Genomic DNA, 17,902 nt, shown 5'->3' with positions numbered 1-17,902 from the left:
CTTCTGGGGTTGGCACAAAGGACGCTCTGGCATCAGGGTGACCCGGTGGGCAAATCCACAGAGCAGAAAGGAGCCAAGAGCCCATTAAAGATGCTGCCGGCTCCTGGCAGCCCTGTAGCCACGTGTGGAAGGAGGAGGCATTTAATTGTGGTCAGTTGGGTTAAAAGAAGAGGATTTGTGGTGTTTATAAGGCCTGGCTGCTACATCAACCCCACCTGCGTGGTTCCTCCCCAGCCCTGGGGTTGTTTCCCAGCAGGGACAGGAGCAAGAGGAAGGTCACTTGGCTTTGGTTCCTGAGCTCCCCTGGATCCGGTGAGTCGGAAGGGTTGGGACAAGCACATGCACCTTCTGGGGGATGTGATGCTGGTAGGGCCTGCCAGCTGCAAAATATTCCCTCTGAGCATTTGGGTTGCAGGTACTCTCATCCCGCAGTGTCCCTGGCGGTGCTGGTGGGGACCCGCCTTTCTTCCTCTTGTTTTCTGGCTACTTTTTGCTAAAAGAAGGCACCTGCTTCTCCCTGATGTTGAAGGCCGCGGTGGTGTTGCTGCCCTGCGGAGATGTGCTGTGGGGTCCTGGCCAGCAAGCTAGCTGAGTGTCCCCAAAATCCATAGTTATAAGCTCAGACATCCTGCTAACCCTCCTCCTAGGCAGACACTGCCCTTCCTATATATATATAAGAAGTATTTGAGAAAGTAAATATTGCTTCGGCAGGTTTCTGAGCCCTGGTTGTGGTTTATCAGAGACAAGACGATGGGTTGGTGGAGCCTGGTAGTGCCTGTAATCACCTGTTGCTGGTATAAACATGTTAATAGTGAGGACTGTGCAAGGCAGAGAGCAGCCCAGGTGCAGCCCATGCGCTGACTGAGGGCGAGGAGGCAGGTTAGGGCTTGGTGATGGGGTTTGGGCTGGCCCAGGAAAGCAAAAACGGGTGGTCTGAGCTGCTTGGCCAACCCGTGTGCCCCACATCCTCATCGTGTGCCGGCTGTGGCTTCCCTTCCACGCTAGGATCCGGGTCAAAGGGAGAATTCGGTCAGTGACGCACAGGAACACCCCTCTAAAGGCCCCAGTTCACCAGCCCAACTTGCTTCAAGGCAGTAAAAAGACACTGTTCAAAACAACAAAAAAGTTAAGACAAATTTAATTGCGCAGGAGAATATCTCCAGTAATATTTTATTCATGGATTCCAGCTCACGCAGTTTCACTGCTTGAGATTCTCCGTGTTAACATCAGTGCAATGGAGGGGACAGCGCTGATTCCGCTTGGGGCACGCAGGATTAGTTCTTTTCTAGGGGATAGCTCTTAAACACCGAGTGGATCCGCCACTCTGTTCCCATGCTTGTGGTGCTATTTTGGTACCTTCCAAGCAATTTGCGGGTAGGAGCCCTGCCCCTTCGCAAGCAGCTCGAGGATAATAATGCATCTCAGAGCACCACGCTGTAGTTTTGCACAGCAAGTCGCCAGGGCTGCTGAAGAGCCAGATTTACGGGGAGAGGACTGCATTCCTTCACCACTAGACACGGCCGCATCCCCACCCACCAGCTGTCGCCCGGCCTGGGAAGTCAAGTCCCAGCTACGCCCCATCCTAAAAAGAAGAGAAGCCTTAAATTGTTTCGTTCTGGGGAGTCTCGTGGTCCACGCAGTCAGGTCTGGGTCTCCCTGTGCATTGCTCGGGGTGAAATTTGGGGTCTCTAATTCCTTTTTGCAGCCCTGAGAAGGTGTCCTCTGTGTGCCCCCAATGTGTTGATCTCATGCCTTTCCCTGGCAGTGACAATGGCCTGAGATGGCTTTGAAGAATCGACGCAGCCCTGATCATGTTACAGGTCCACTCAGTCTTGACCCAACTTTGGAATACAGCAGAGGGAAAGTCCCATCTGCTCCTACAAAAGAGAAGAAACAACGATTCCCTGTCCCTTGTCACGTCCCAGAGCTCTGAAACACGCTGCCTGCTCCTGAGTCTGTTGTCAGATCATGGTGCCACCTGCCTGGGGAACCCAGAAGGATTAGAACTTGCCTTTGGCTCGCGTCTCTTCCTTACCTGTCTCTGCTCTAGGACAGGGTGTTAGTCTGAATTGTTGGCTTATTCTGTGTGAATGCACAGGAGCCCTTATCTCCTCACCAGGGTTTGCCTAGAAGTGAGTTAGGTTGGTACTGATTATCACATCAGGAAGAACCACCCTCTAACTCGAAGCATGGGAGAGCTGGGAACTTGTCCAAACCAGAATGTACTTCCTGAGCAGGGGCCAACCGGCCACATCTGACCAGCAACCAGGGCTTGGAGGGCACAGCCTAAGCTTCCTCTTGGATCTGGTTCTTAACCCAGACTTCAGAACTGGGTGCCACAAACTTAAACCACAAGCTCAGATCTGTCCTCTTTGTACCAAATTACCCTTCTAGAATGGAGGATAGAACAGAAAAGAACCACTTGCTTAAACCCTTTACATCTTGAAGGAAAAACACAAAAAAAATAGAACCGTATACCAGGAGCTGATGCACCGACTCATTTCATTGTTTCTCTTGCACCCATGAGATGGAGAGAGAGATTTTCCGTGAGTAGGTGGCTCATACAACTGAGTCACGGAGCAGTCCCTGGATGAACGCAATCCTGGAGGCTATAACACAACGCCGTGCTGCGTCTTGGGCTCCTTAGCAGAAAGAAGGAGCTCTTTGGCTGAGCCAGTCCTCTGGTGGGTTTGCTGCTCTTTAAGGAAGGCAATAGACTGTATAGTTATCACCTGAAATGGGATCAAATCCCTCCCACCAAACTATACAACCTACTACCTCACCTCCACAGAGCAGTACAGGGGTCTCGCCCCATTCCGCGCCGCGTCGCTGGCTTGGCATTGCTGGCACCACCTGCCTCTGTGCTCGGTGCAGGAGGAGACGATGCGAACTGAAGACCTGACTGTCTCCTTAGGAAAGACAGTAGATTGTATAGTTTGCTCAAAGGGAGGATCGGACTCCACAACTATTCAATCTACTACCTCAGCCTCAAGGACAGCTTGAGATCGCGGCAGCCTCAGGCGATGAGACGACCCTCTTCCAGGCATCGGCCGTTCCGCGGCTGCTGTGAAGAGAAATGCGTGAAAATCCATCAGACTTTGCGATGTTAGGGCAACGGAGTCTCAGCCCCAACCTTGTCCTGGAGATCCCTTTCCTCATTTAAACCTCCTTCAGCCCACCTGAGCTGCGCTTTATCCTTGACAGTCACGCTGGCTGCAAACTTTCTGCACCCAAAGGCTTAGGGAAGCAGCAGCTGTTCCCTTTGAGCCCAGGGCCGTACGCGCAGATACCGCGGTTCTCCTGAAACCGCAGTAACGCCAAGGCACACACAGCCAGGCTGACCTCACCTCTCGAACACACAGCCTATCTAGAACAAACCTACCAGACCAGATAAGAGAATCCATCCATTTAGCTGCGGGGCACTCCGGGGAATTGAGCAGATTAGAAATAACCGAGTACAAGGAAGCTTTTAGGCTGCAAATGTAATGGTATCGAGTACATCAAGGCAGATCTTGTTTCCTAAACAAATGAGCGCAACACGCAGGCTCGGTGCCCCTTTAATGCTGCGGCACAGCCAGGCACTATTAGCGCGATCTGAGACAGCCTGGCTGCCCCCCCAGCCCTTGGCTCACCTCCTGAGGCTTTTGTGTTCTCTCTACACCCAAATACAGACACAAGGTATTAAGGTGGCAGCTTAAAAGAAAGGTGTGAGTGTTTCTTTTGCAGTGAGAAAGAATTCCCCTTGAAGATTAAAGAAAGACGTAAGGAAAAGGGAGCTGCCGGTAGCACGTGAAGTTCACGTGCAGCTCAGCAGAGACTGAGGACTCCCCGTGGGACGTGTCCCCAGCCACCAAAACATCTGCTGAGTGCTGTGCTGGGCTAAGAAATGAGTCCCCAAGGGGATAAAGGCCGCCTAACGCCTTGTGCTTCCACAGCTAACGGGCATGGACCAGAAAGGATCGTGGTGGCAAGAAAGCCAGCGGTTGCTGCAATGGTAGGGGACTTGATGTAGCAGAGGATGCTCATCTTCTCTGAAGAGACTCTTGCTCCCAATCTGGTGGCTTGTATTATTTTAAGCGCACAAGCAAGATGTGTAAGCCAGACGTCTAAAAGGTCACTCGTGATACTATTGCAGAGAACAGGTGTTTGGGCCAATCTCAAATTGTGGGTGGGAAATTATATTTAATAACTCCTAGTTCACGTAAATCTAATTATACACAGAAAGAGAGAAAAAAAAATCCCTTCTGACTTCTATAAGTAATCCTGAAAACAGGAGAGTTAATTACAATAATTGCCTTAATGAGTGTAGGTTTCGGGAATACCCAGCTGCTGACTCTGCAATCCTGATCTGTGAAGAAAGGAGACAAACGGGAGGGTTTAGAAATACCATTCCTAGTAAGGATCACCACGACCATCCCACCCATTCGTTGGTGTTGGTGCTATACGAATCGCAATGACAAGTCGCCCCTCTCCTGGATGGCTTGTGGTCTAAACCATCGCGACAAAAAATGACGAAAGAAGAAGCACCCAGTTTGTAAAAGATCAGACAGCAGGTCCATGGTAAAGCCGAGGCTGGAACCAGCCTTGGGAAGTCCTGTTCCAGTCTCTGGTTGCAAGGGTTTGCCTAGGCCAGCCTAACGAGGTTAGAACAGGACGATATCCACCTCTCCTGGCTGTGTTTGACAGAGAAAAGAGACGTTCTGGTTTAATATCTGCTGGAGAATCGTAGATCCTGGGAGAGAGAAGATCACACGCATACTGGGTCACAGCTCAGTGGTAAAACCTTGCTGGGGTTGCAGAAAGAGCCGTTATGAGTTTGTCATATATCTGTGCAGCCACAAGATTCGTGCAAACTCCCCATTTACCAAGATTCTTGCAAATATCCCACAGCAATCACCCAAGTGAGCTGCGTTCCAGCTCTGCCCTTTCAGACACAAAACCTTCCCTTCCAGCACATCGATGCTGAAGCATCAGGTTTAAAAGTGCCCGAGTATGATGTAGCTTTGCAAATTAACGGATAAAATAGCCAATGGGGTCTGCAGGAGTCAGACGCTTGTATCCCAAAGCCTCTCCCGAGTTATTTAAGCCCAGCTTTTGAAGATTTTTGGATACTTGACTGCTAAGAACTGGACCTCTTTGAAAACCACCATTTTCTATGAAGGGAGAAATTGGCAGGTAAAGAATTAATATGTTTCTTCACAGCAAGATCCTCCAGGCTGGCAAAAAAGGAAATATAGCATTTCCAGTGCAGCTTTCAGACTCATTTTGCAGAGGGAGAGGTGACCTACGGCTGGTTTGCAGTTAGCAGGGCCCAGGGTGGCCCATGACGAGCAGCCGGTCAGAACCCGAGCTGATGGGCCCCCAAATTTCAAAGCATTTGCAGACTAAAGATGCCCAAGCACGGCCAAGTTTCTGCCTTTAAAACAGGGAGGCATGGAGCCCACTGGAAAGGCTGTGAAGCTTTGAGGAGCTGCTCTGGTTTATTAAGGAGCACTGAATGAAATGGAGGAGGAGGTGGGGGGAGGAGGAAACAGTAAAACAACAAAGTCGCTCCTTTAAAAGCAGACGCTGCTTTCAGCCTTTGTATAGCCGCAGTCCTGCGTGTCGGTGCCAAAACGTGCTGGGGACAGGCAGGGTTTCTCAGTGGGAAATCAGGGCCCGGCGCCTCCGAGAGGCTTTTCAGGCTCCAGGAGCCCGGTTTGGGCTGGGGCAGAGCCCTGTGTGCTGGGGCTCAAAATGGCTGACGGTCGGCCATTTTGTTTCCTGAGCTTCGCCCATAGGGAAGTCAGCAGTGCCTTCACATCCTCGCCTTGCCGCATTGCTGGAGCGGCAAAATGACAAGCAAACAGACCAAAAAAAAACCCAAAAAAGCCTAAAATAAGCGAAAACAAAGAGAGGTGGGAAGATTTTTGATAGCTCCCCAACGTTGTCAGGGCGTACATCCACATACGGCGCCGCTCAGAGCCGTGCGGCTCCGCCGGGGAGCCCGCTCACAGAAAAAGTAGCAAACAGCCCAAAAAAACACATCTTGGACGCAACCCATGCAACTGGAAAGCAAAAAATGACATTTGCCAAACTAGCCACAAGGACAACTTGCTTTTAACTCTCTCACAGGCCAGGAGAACCGCTCAGAAAAGCGAAGCCGACTGTCTTCCCAGATACCTGCTCCTGGAGTCCATATTACAATATCACGCTTCTAAAGAGTTAATCAAAGGTGCTGCAAATAGGGAAAGGGAAGCAAATATATGTGAAGTTCATTCCTGCAACAGCCCCCATGTCTCAGCAATGCTTCTCCTCCATGCTCTTTTAATGACGTAGGTAGTATTTCATATCAACGTTATCAGAGCGTTTGTTTGTTACTAAACAATTAGCAGGTATCTTAATAATAGCTTCTCCTCTGTTATATGTTGGAGTCCTTTCAGATGTTTATAAACATCTGGATCATCGTTAATGGATCTGGTATTGTTATCTATAATACAAGCATCTGTAACCTGCTTGTTACATGATTTATCTTTTATTAACCCTTCATAAACCCGTTATTGAAGGTGGCCACAAAGGTAATGGTTTTTTGAAATGTTCACGTATTTTTCTTGTGAATTAGCATAAAATTTACACTTTCCTGAAGGCAAAAAATATCCAGGAATTTTTGTCATAAAGCTAAAAGAGACACTATTGATATTTCACAGAGTAAGTTCTCTAGAATACTAAAAATCAATATATGTAAGAGGAAAAAATACCTTTTTTGTTTATTTTTACCTGCTCCATGATCAATTATATATATTAACTCAAAAATCTAAAGAAGGAAGACGCTTCCCTGTTATATTCTGCAAAACTCTTCCCTTAATACAGTTTTCCTTCTCAACGTTCGGTTCAAAAGCTGCTCACGGAAGGTGCGCAGGTAACGTCCACCCCTAACGGAGATTTAGACCTAAATATCTAATTCGCAATGCGAACCGCCCGCCCAGCGCCCACACGTGCAGCCCCAGCACCACCGTTGCCCATGCGATTGTCTATATTGTCCGTTTGTACCGAGCCAAGCAGATATGGAGGCAAATACCTTTCTGTGCAAGAAAAGTGATGTTCCCCTCTTTCTGTTCTCCTTCCCAGCTCCTCTCTGGACGTGGCTGCTTCTCTCCAGATGTCCGGGCAGCCCCTCAAGGAAAGGTAGGACGACCACCCCAAAAGCGATGCCTTATCAAAGCCCGATCCCCCTACGCCACGGCACAAAGATCTGTTCCTCCGAGCGTCCGTGCACGAAGAGACGTGGCTCCTGACTCCAAGACATCCAGGTTACCGAAGGAAATGCAGAATCTCTTTAAAAAAAAAAAAAAAAAGGCTTTTATTTCGGCGCATGTTCTGGTGTTTTGGCCACGCTTCTGCGCAAAATTGTGCGGTAACGCCACCAAGTTCCCTTAAACTTTCAAGGAGTGTTGCTGTTGATGGCGTCTCCGTCGCGTATCACACCTAAACGTGTGCAGGATACACACGCCGGTGCGGTAAACAGCTCGTTGGCACGGCACAGCTCCAGCCTCGCAAGAAAAGCAAGGGCTTAAAAAAGCCAACAACGGCTATTTCTTTTAATATTTAAATGAAGATTTTTGTATTCCCGACGTGGAAACTTTCAAGGCAAGGCGGCAACAAACGAAACAAAAATCTCTCTAAAAAAAAAATAATTAAAAATTAAAAAACAATCCTCCAGATCGCATCGGCTGAATCCAGGCACTGCCGGATCGGTGGAAAGGTCGGATCTTGTATTCACCAAAAACAAGAGGACACACAACAGGTTAAAATGCTACCGTCCGGCAATGACCGGCTCTAATCATACCAAGCCGATGTGTAAAACCATCCGCCTGTCCAAAAACAAATTAGACAACAGTGCTCTCTGGTACTTTATAAATACAGAAGAAAGGAGGGCTGTTTTATTGAATATAGCGAACAAACCTTTCCGTCCGGCTACATCGTGCAGCCCCGCGACTCTGTGTGCACCGAGTAGCCTTACGCTGCTAATACAAAAGCTCAGTTTGGCAATTCCAGGCATTTTCAGTGCTCAACATACGCCAAAACTACCCACTCTCTGTCTCTGACTTTGGTCTCGTTCCAGAAGGTCCTTTTTTTTTCCTCTCTCGCTACAGCCGGTGCCACGTAGAGACGGGAGACTTGGGCTCGAACATGGCCGCAGCCTCCCAAAAAGAGCCAAGTCCCAGCGTCCTGGCTTCCCCCTTCCAGGCAGAAAACAAAATGGCCATGCAGCAGCCATTTTGTTTGCTGCGGGATGGGAGGGAGAAGGGAAGGGAGGGGAGATGCAGGCCGGAGGGAGCGTGTGGGAAGGATGAGGAGGGGAGGGAGGGAGAGGGGAGGGCGTCGATTCGGCAGGAACCCAAAAAGCTCCGCAGCGATGCCCGGGCACGTCCTCCCTTCCTCCCGCCGGGGCTGAGCGACCCCGTCCAGCCCCACGGCAGGACCGATGCAGAGGGGTGGACACGGGGGTCAGCTTTTCCAGCCATCCTGGGCTGGTTGAGCTCGAGTTGTGCATCCGGACGGGGGTTACGTTCCCTTCCCCAGGCCTGGCTGGCACCTCTGTCCTGCCCCCGGCCGCCGCCATCGCTGCGGGTCTGGACTCTGCAAGGGCTCCCGATGGGAGCCGGGCAGGAGAGCGGAAACCAACCCGGTAACGTCAAACTCCTCAACTTCCCTGGGCAGGAAACGGTGTAAATAACACCGGCGGGGAGGGGGAGAGGAACCCAGCGCAGGCGAGGAGGCCTTGGGGACGGCAACATGGCCTCTGCGACCTGGATCCTATTGGCACCTGCAGTGAGGAGGGACAGTGCAGGCAGCTGCCCACAGCCTGTGGCACAGGGCTGTCCCCGTCCCTCTGGGTACACCAGGAGGGACAAAAAGAGCCAGGGGAGGTTGAGGTTGGATTTAGGAACAATGTCTTCCCCAAAGGGCTGTGGGGCATTGAACAGGCTGCCCAGGGCAGTGCTGGAGTCACCATCCCTGGAGGGTTGGACAGACGGACATGAGGTTCTCAGGACATGGGGCAGGGACAGGGCTGGGGGACGGGTGGACTCGATGGTCTCATGGGTCTCTTCCAACCAAAATGATTCTACGATGTTGTGATAATCGTAAGTCCCTTCAAGTGCTGACCAAAACCAAACAAGATTTTTAGAGTAAAACAAGCACCGTGCAACCTCGTATGAGAGCACCCAGCATGGGAAGACCCTTAGGAGCACCCAAATCAAACCACCCCTGGGCTTTCCGCTTCCGTAGGACAGACATGCAGTGATAATTAGGACTATTCCCACGATTTAGGATGGTTTAGTTCCCAGTTACAAGCCCTGTCCGCTAAGGGTGCGGGGAACTGGAAATGCCAAACCTAGCACAGTTTTGAAGCTGTTAGAGATCTTGTAGGAAAATCCTATAGGGAAGGTTGTTAATTGGACAGGCACTTTGTGGGATAAATTTAAGCACTGGAGGCTGGGCCTGCTAAGCTTTATCTAGCCAGTGGGGAGGCTGTTTCTCTGCAGAGTAATTCAGAGCAGAAATATAATGCCAAAGTCTTGAATTATCCTGTAAAGAAACCTAAAATCTTAAGGTATTTTAATAACCACTATTCCTCACTATCTGATCCTCACCAACTTTTCGGTAAGTAACCTGAGACAGCCAGGTGGAAATTGTTATGGAGTTATTGTTTCACAATTTGCTGTGATTGATTACTCTAATTAAAATAGACCTGAAAATAAGCATCACCTGTAATAAACCATTAAGTGCCTTCCCCTCCTAACTTCTCATGCAGGCTTGGTGGGGAGCCATGCGAACCTCGGAGGTAGGTTTGTACCCTTGAATTAACCTGTAGTTTGGGAATTTTGAAGGTGTTTGAGAGATCCAAGTCTGGTTTATTTTTAATAAGGTTTGGGAAGACCATGCTCACTTGAGACCCCTAGCCATCGCACTGAAAAAATACTGTACTTCTTGTGCAATTCTCTTCCAAGAAAAACATCAAGGCAGCTTGTAGAATAAAGACCAAAGGGCTCTTGATGCCCACGGCAACAGATCAAGAAATGGCCATGTGTGGTACATCAGCTTGAAGCTGGGAATGAGAAACAATTTCAACTGCTCTGGCACCAATACTGTCTTCTAGAAAAGCCCTGACAAAGTGAGGAACTTTATTTCAATCCTTATTCTAAGTGAAAACTTGTTGTGAACAAGGCAGGACAAGATACATTTACCAGACAGGGTGTTTTGCCTTTCCCAGTATCCTGAGATGGAGCAATAGGGGGTGAGGGACACGTGTGGGGCTGGGATTGCTGAAGGTATTAATAGCCCCTCAGCACTAGTTGCTTATTCAATATATCTCAAATGGGAGGGCTGCATGGGATGAAAGGCGGCAATAAGGATTTAAGAATAACCAAGAGGATTCTTGCGCTTGGGAGGCTCATTAGCATGGAGGGGAAGGTATCAAAGCAAGGAAAGGAGATCATGAATGCACAGGTTTTGCGGACCTGGGTCACTCAGAGAGCCGTTTATGTGATGAGAGAGAGAGGTGTGAATCCTATTAAAACGCTGGACCTTCACAAAGGACAAGGGAGGAGCTGCTGAGCAGGGGGATATTTTTGTAGCCCCCAACCTGGGCTGCTGTGGGTTTAGTGAACCGGTGGTAGATCAGGTCGTGGTCACGTATAGTCCTTTCTGCTCTGTCCTCGTGCTTTAGCTCTGTTTAATTCCCACCATGTTGTAAAGCTGTTGGAATCAGCTGCTCATCATCATGCATTTGAGTCTGTGGGCTTTCCTCAGCATCAAAGCGGCTGTTGGCTGGATTCTCTTTGGGTCTTCTCCTTCTGCTCTGTTCACGTCCTGGTACAAACGCAGCCCGGGCGTCATCGTGTTCTCCCTGCACTGGCCATTTTCCTTCTGGCTCGTAAAATGTAGAGGGGATGAAAAGGCAAGTAAGAAGCAAAGGGATTTTATTAACTTACTGATGAGAGGAGCTTTCTTTGTGAATGGGGACAAATGGCATTAGCTCTTTCTCCTTGGCTGGTGTGAGCACGTGTCTGAGGTGCGTGTCGTGTTGGACTTTAGAGGGCTGAGTTTTGAGAGCTGCGTGTTCAGAATGACCTGCTGCTGAAAGCAGGCCCCCTAAAATAAGCAAGATTAGTAAATGTTCCACCTCCAGCAGTTCTGACGATGACACCAGCAGACAGATTTTCATCACCCTTTTGGCTGAGCCCTTCTGGAACCATGGACATATTTTCCACAGGCAGAGTTCCTTACAAAACTCCCCTTTTCCAACACAGCAACTGCACAGATTCCTATTTGCAGCCAAGTTTGACCACAGATACCATAACACAGATCCATCTCTCTTTCCTCTTTGTTGATGCAAAAATGCCTTGGAGAAATAATATCAATATATCTTTGCTAATTGATGGTATTGTTTTGGCTTTAACCCATCAGTTGACTGTCCATCCTCAACTGTCATCTGCTAAACCCACTGTTTTCCCGCTTGTTTGTTTTCCCTGGCCTTGTTTGCACGCAGCCACCACCCAAACCCCTCTTTCTGTCGAGGGAATGGGATTTATTGCCTCTGTTTCAGCAGCAGCAGAACACAGAACAATGTATGGCCTATGCAAACAAGTTCTGCTGTTTTCTTTTGTTTTTCCTTTATTCCTTAGTGGTAAATCAGTGCATTCCAAAACAAACAAGAATCAGAAGGTTTAGGACCCAAAGAACAGGACACAGCAATAGAACAGGGGCTGAAGACAGGTTGCATTTAGAAGTTAAGCAACAAATACCCCTTGAAAGCAAATGAAATGTCTAACCTGTGATGCATCCCTCAAATTGTTTCTGGCCAGGAGTGACGTTTTGGTGCTGGGTTGCAAATGGCAGGAGCTCAGGTGCCTGGGTCACTTAACAGTACATACAGGAGAGATCTTCCCAGAGCAGAGATCATCTTTGTCTTCTGCATGTGGCCAGCACAAAGTACAGCAGATCCCTCAAGACACTCCAACCACCAAATGCAACACGAGAGCAAATATAACCGTAAGTTCACACAGTTCGAGTTTACAGGACTGGGAATTGCACCACTTAGGTATTGTCCTGCCTCTGGCACCACACTTGACCTTTCGGAAGATGCTAAAGGACCATTGTAAGCTTGAGCCACTGCGTTACGGAAAAGCATCGATCCGCACATCAGCTCCTCCTCTGACTGCATTTCAGCCCAAGCTGACACGCTGGCCTGGCATTCGCAAACCAATGCAGGGCTGCCAAGTGCTTTTTGCACTGTTGGCCAAGATTGCCAAGGAAAAGAAGGTGGAACAAACCCTCAGGATCCTGCACCAGCACCATCAGCTTTACCCAGTGTTCCGACAGAGCTGGACCAAAAGCCCAGTCCCTTCCACAAGCACGTGGGGGCTGTGCAACCCACACTCAGGATCCCTTGTGGTGAACAAGACTGTACAAGCCTGGCAGCCAAACGTAATCCACCTTTACCTGCTTGCGGTAAAGCTGAGCTCAGATGACCAGGCAGCATCTGGTAAGCTGAGCTTATCAGTGCGTTACAAAGATCGCTTGGAACTTTTGTCCAAAGCCCTTTGGAGGAGATGCCTGCCTTCCCATCAATGAAGAGGCTTTCATAGAATCACAGAACAGTTTGGGTTGGAGGGACCTTCCCAGCTCCCCAGTGCCCCCCTGCCATGAGCAGGGACATCTTCACCAGCTCAGGTTGCTCAGAGCCCCGTCCAGCCTGGCCTGGGATGTCTCCAGGGATGGTTCATCTACCACCTCTCTGGCCAACCTGGGCCAGGCTCTCACCACCCTCAGGGCCAACAATTCCTTCCTCACTTCCAGCCTGAATCTCCGCTCTTCTAGTTTAAAACCATCACCCCTTGTCCTGTTGCAACAGCCCCTGTTAGAAGTCTGTGCCCATCTTTCTTATCGGCCCCTTAAAGCCACAATAATTTCCCTGGGCTTGGTCCTGCTGTTCGCAGCAATCGCAGTGTGTTGCCACAGGGCTCCCTCTGGCCTGACCTGCGCCAGGAGAGGGAGCAGCCGCCGTCACAGCATCCAGGGCTCAGAGCTTTCTAGTTCTGATCCTGCCTGGAGTGGCCGTGGCAGACACGGATCAGCACAGCGCCTGGGAGGCATCTGCCTGCGACGGGGCGTGCGCCGTTGGTGCGCAAGGATGAACAGATGGGTTGATTACACACGGAGAAACGGACACTAATCGTATCCAGATTCACCAGCTGCAGGATTTCCTCCTGAGCCCTAAAGGACAGGAAGCCCTTACCTGCTTCATTATCCTGTCTCTGTTCATTAGCCCCTTCCCCCGCCCTGGGAACCACAGCTCAGCTAATCCCCTGAGCCTGGGAGAGCCCAGTCTAGCAAAGCTGGGATGCAGGTGAGAACTCCCAGGTGTGGCTGGATGCAGCCCCAGGTCAGCCCTGGCCTGGCTAACAGCTCCAGCACCACCAGGCTCCACCGCCTCAGGTTTCCCAACTTTGGGAGCTCATTCCAAGACTCTTTTGCTGCTGCCTCTCCAAAAAGCCGGGAAGATTTTAGGACTAACGAGAGCAAGTCTTGTAACAAGGACTGTGTTGGGGATGGGCACGTTGGGTGTCTCTGCTGAGATGCAGTTGGTTCTGGGGTGGAATCCAGTGTGTGTTGAACAGTGTGTGGTTGATGGAGCCAGGGAGTGGAGGAGCTTTTGCAGATTTAAAACCGCAGAGGCATCCCCCAGCAGGCTGTAGAGGCCACACCGAACTGGGAGGTGATGCTGGACACTTGGTCTGTATTCTTATTCCCAGGAGACTGAGACACCCCGAGTGGTCAGGTTTCCTCACCTGCTCAGGTTCTGTGCGGTGCCAGCTTGGAGGAAAGAGCAAAACCCTCCTAGATACCTTCATCTCTATCCCTCTGCGTCCATCCCAGCTCTCATCAGCCGCAATGACGCGCTTGCAAAACTGCCCCCCCCCAGCCTATGGACCTCCCAAAACCACAGGGTGATTTTTGGTTGTCGTCACCACAATAACACAATACCTACCTTTGAGCCCCCACAGGCCTCGCTTTATACAGCATTTGTCATGCCCTTTGCTGGGCTACTTCTCCTCTTACATTTTCTGTGTTCGGGACTATCTCATGAGCAACCTCAACGCAGCAAACCCAGCGTGCACCAGCCCCTGCATCTCACCGGCTTTCCAAATGCAAATCCAGACAGCACAGCTCAGTGCCCATGAGCAACCCTACAATAACAACGCGGCCGCCTCGCTTTGTCCTCCCAGACCTCACCTTTTGCAGCAGCCAAGTAACAGGAAAATCAACAGTAGCCGTGAGTGACTCCGCGATAACAAACCAGAGGAGGGAAATCAGGGAATAAAGAGGTGCAGAGAGAAAAAAAACTGCAGGAAGGAAAAATAAATGATATTGATTCTTCTGTGGGGTGGTACAGAGGGTGAATTGGACCTGGGTACCTCTGGATACTGTATGTTCCCCGTGGTGCATGAAGCTGGTAGCATCAGCTCGCCCATGGATGTGTTTCTACGAGGACGCCGTTAAACTTGTGCCCCCAAATTCACTGGAATTAGTCGGCAATTAGTGGAAAGGCTGAGGATGGAGCCCACAAAGGCCTTTTTCCCTCCTCTTTCCCTACAAGAGGTGGTTACTAGAGGGGTGAAGCTGGTCCCCGTGGGCCTGGCCTGTGGAGACACCGAGCACAGCGCTGGCTGCAACTGCAAACCAGGCGATTTTCCCCAATGCAAACTTTGCTCCAGGTTTTCTTTTTTAAAAAATATAAAAACTAAAAAAGGAAATCACAATCCCAACTCTGCCTTGGCCAATCCTGGCCCTTTTAAGGAAAGGAAATTTCCCAGAGCCACCCTTAACAAACCTGGAGGCCCGATCCTGCTCGCAGGACCATCGGTGCACATCCCCGATGGCTGTGCTGGCTGTGGGGGGGTTAACGCAGCGAGGCCCAAACCCCACAGGAACCTCCTGATCTCCCATCTGGAAATGGAGCAGAGCTTGCACCACAGCAAACTTGTGATTCAACGGCAATAAACGGCAGAAAGATCCAACTCGTTTCAAGAATTCATCCTTTTTGCTGAGCCATGTTCTGGAAGCATGAGCCCTATTTTGCTGCGAGCTGTGTGGAATAAAACAGCTGCGTCCCTTGGCTGGACGGCTCTTCCAGGGCTGCCAGATGTTTTGCTTAGGACACGTCAGAAGTGTCTTGCTCGAGTTCAGACTTTCTCTCCTCTTGGGCTGCCCATTGCAGAACCCACCGGAGCCATCGGTTTCGGTGGGTTTTTTTACGTTTGCCCTCCACCAGCTTTTCTGAGGAGAGAAATAGGGACTGGGGACAAACTGGGGAAAGTCTAGTTCCACCTGTTGGTGTAAATCATCTGCAAGGGGAAAGCTGGACTGAGGAGCAAAACACGAGTGCTGCTTTCTCACCGGCATTATGGGTCTGGGTGTAATCGTGCTCCGATGAACAGAGCATCCCAACATATTTTGGGGACCACGACAGCCCCCAGCTCTTGCAACACGGGAGTTTTGGCTTCCAAATCAACTTTGGGATATCATAAAAACCTGCTTACGGCTGTGCTGAGCGTCGAGGTTCAGAGCCGGACCCCGGCGTCCCGGCTGCCAAATCTGGGTGCATGAGGCACAACAGCTGGGACAGCATCTCCGGGAGGCCGGGGACAGCAAGGACAGCTTTGGGGATGTCCCCATAGCACTGCACAGGTCACAGATGCAAAGTGGGGCCAGGCCATTTGGGTGCTTTGTGGCCAGTTTGAAGGCTTTACTGTAGGGCTACGCGTCACTCGCTGAAACAGGGAATTTTTGGAGAAGGGAGGAGGAGGGGGAAGCCAGGCGGGGGAAAAGGAGGAGGGAAAATTTGGTGAAGGAGAAGGGGAGGCGTCCATGGCTCCCAAGTGCCTGCAAAGTGCACGGCGGCCGGGAAGGAGGACCCTGCCCTGCGAACAAGCTGCTTTTGTTGTGTCCCAAAGGGGCCTAAATTAAGTTTGACAGAAAGAGAGCGGATTCACACACGCTGGGGCCAAGCCCTGGGGCTCGGTTACGGCCGGGCAGACCTGCAGAGCTTTGGCACGCCGGTGCCAAATCTCGCCGGGGTGCGAGGGGAGAGGCGCGAACCTCCACGAGGCACCGGGCGGCCCCGGCCATCGTCCCGATGCCTTCACAAAGCTGCTTCCTCCCTGCTCGGTCCATCTCCAAAGCCTAAAGGCCTCCATCGCTCTGAGAAAACCGCCCCTCGGCCGCTTCGCCTCCCGCCACACTCACGGGCATCTCCCGGCCCCGCGGCATGTCGTGCCAGCGCGCAAAGCCAACCAGCTTCTAAACAGTTAATGCTGACAAACCCACACCGCCTGAGTTCCCTCCTTCCCGAACTGCTCCTGGTGTTACTCACCCCCCCAAAAAACGAGATGAAATTACCCTCCCGCTCTGCCCTCGGCTCAGTGCCGTCCCCCCGCCCTCCCCCTCCTCCGTGCGCCCCGCCGGTGCCGCGGGGCCACGCGTGCCCGCCGTCCTGCCCGGCGCCGGCAGCTCCCGCCGCCTCAGCTGCGGCTGCCATGTTGAATTGCAAATCCAACATGATTCGACAGATTTTCGTGTTCACCCCCTCGGTATCGCCCGGTGGGGAACTAGAGAAGCACCCGCGCAACACGCGACAACCCGGGTGGCTCTCGGGGACGTCCCGGGCGAGGGAAGGGAGAGAAATCCCCCTCCGGCCCCGCTCCTAACACTGCACATCAGGACCAGCCTATCTCCTATACATCCTTTTCTATAGGAGACCGATTCTATAGCCGGATGTTTTAGCACCAAGGGTCAGAGGACCCGATGGGAAGGGGTTTTGGGGAGAAGGCAGGTTACAGCAACAACAAAGCGACGGAGCAAGTGGAGGAACACAACGTTATTTCAGATCAAAGGCAAAAAAAAGCACCCAACCGCGTGAACGAAAAAGAAAAACAAGAGCCCAAAATTAAGAGCGAGGTTCGATTTCGTACCAAGGCAGCAAGAGAGACGCACCGTGGAAGAGCGCGGTGGTGGTGTTGAGTGGTGGCTGGATTTAGTTCCGCTTATCCGGACAGTCATCGGGGACGGATCCTTTGCCCAGAAAGGCCAGTTTGAGTGAGACGGCTTATTTATTTCCTTTTTCCCTTCTCTCGCTCGCTCTCTCCCCTTTTCCTTCTCCTCGCAGCTCAGCGCCAAGAAATGGGCGGTGCCTGGATGCCAGGCTCCATCCCAACCAGACACCCAAGGCCAACGCAGGCTGGCACAAAGGCGAGCTGGCACCCACTCCTGCACTCGGGGCCGCGGGACGTGCCCGCCGCCTCCCGAAAAATCGACCGCCCGCTCCGCAAAGTTGCCCCGTTGGGCTCGGAAACATCCCACCGGGGTGGGAAAAATCAAAAAGGACGAGGGGAGGGGAAAAAAATAAAGCCAAGACCTTCCTTTGCATCAACGCAGGTTAAACAAAAGGCCTAGGGAGGTGGGTTGTATGTTTTCCCGCCCCCCCCGGGCTCTTTTCCCGCCTGCCCGTCCTCTTCCTCCCTCCTCGCGCCCTCCATCGCCCGCTGTCCCGGCAGAAACGAGCCCTGCGCTCCCTCCTTCCTGGTTTTAGCACGACGGGAGGTGGCGGGTCCTTGAATAGGAACACACACGCTCAAGGCGAGGGATCCGATGGGGGGGAAGAGAAAAAAAGGACCAAAAAAGATATATACAAACAACGATCCGCTCGCCATGGCGGAAGGTTGGGAGCGGTCGCCGCCATGGGGGGCGGATTGAGGGTGGTTTGGGTGCCAGAGGGTATTTTCGGCCTTTTTTTATTTGGCTGCCCGAGCACCTGGGTTGTGGCGATTGTAAAGGGAGTCGCGGCGCGTCGGGGAAG

At 51.4% G+C, this 17,902-nt stretch overlaps 1 long non-coding RNA gene across 2 annotated transcripts; it reads right to left on the bottom strand.

Moving 5' to 3' along the window:
• Window positions 1–1,136: 1,136 nt before the first annotated feature.
• On the bottom strand, window positions 1,137–17,181 carry LOC110364657 (uncharacterized). Of its 2 annotated transcripts, none has more exons than XR_010467639.1 (5): window positions 17,041–17,181; window positions 7,058–7,313; window positions 2,982–3,064; window positions 2,784–2,909; window positions 1,137–2,698 (listed from the first exon to the last, which is right to left on the bottom strand). It is a non-coding gene; the product is annotated as an uncharacterized LOC110364657 (long non-coding RNA). The 2 variants fall into 2 exon arrangements; XR_010467638.1 differs by having other exon boundaries at window positions 17,019–17,158.
• Window positions 17,182–17,902: the final 721 nt, after the last annotated feature.

The sequence above is a fragment of the Columba livia genome, chromosome 22 (genome assembly GCF_036013475.1).
Source record: "Columba livia isolate bColLiv1 breed racing homer chromosome 22, bColLiv1.pat.W.v2, whole genome shotgun sequence".
NCBI lineage: Eukaryota > Metazoa > Chordata > Aves > Columbiformes > Columbidae > Columba > Columba livia.
Note: the sequence above shows the minus strand (reverse complement) of the source record. Positions and strands in the feature narration are given on the sequence as shown.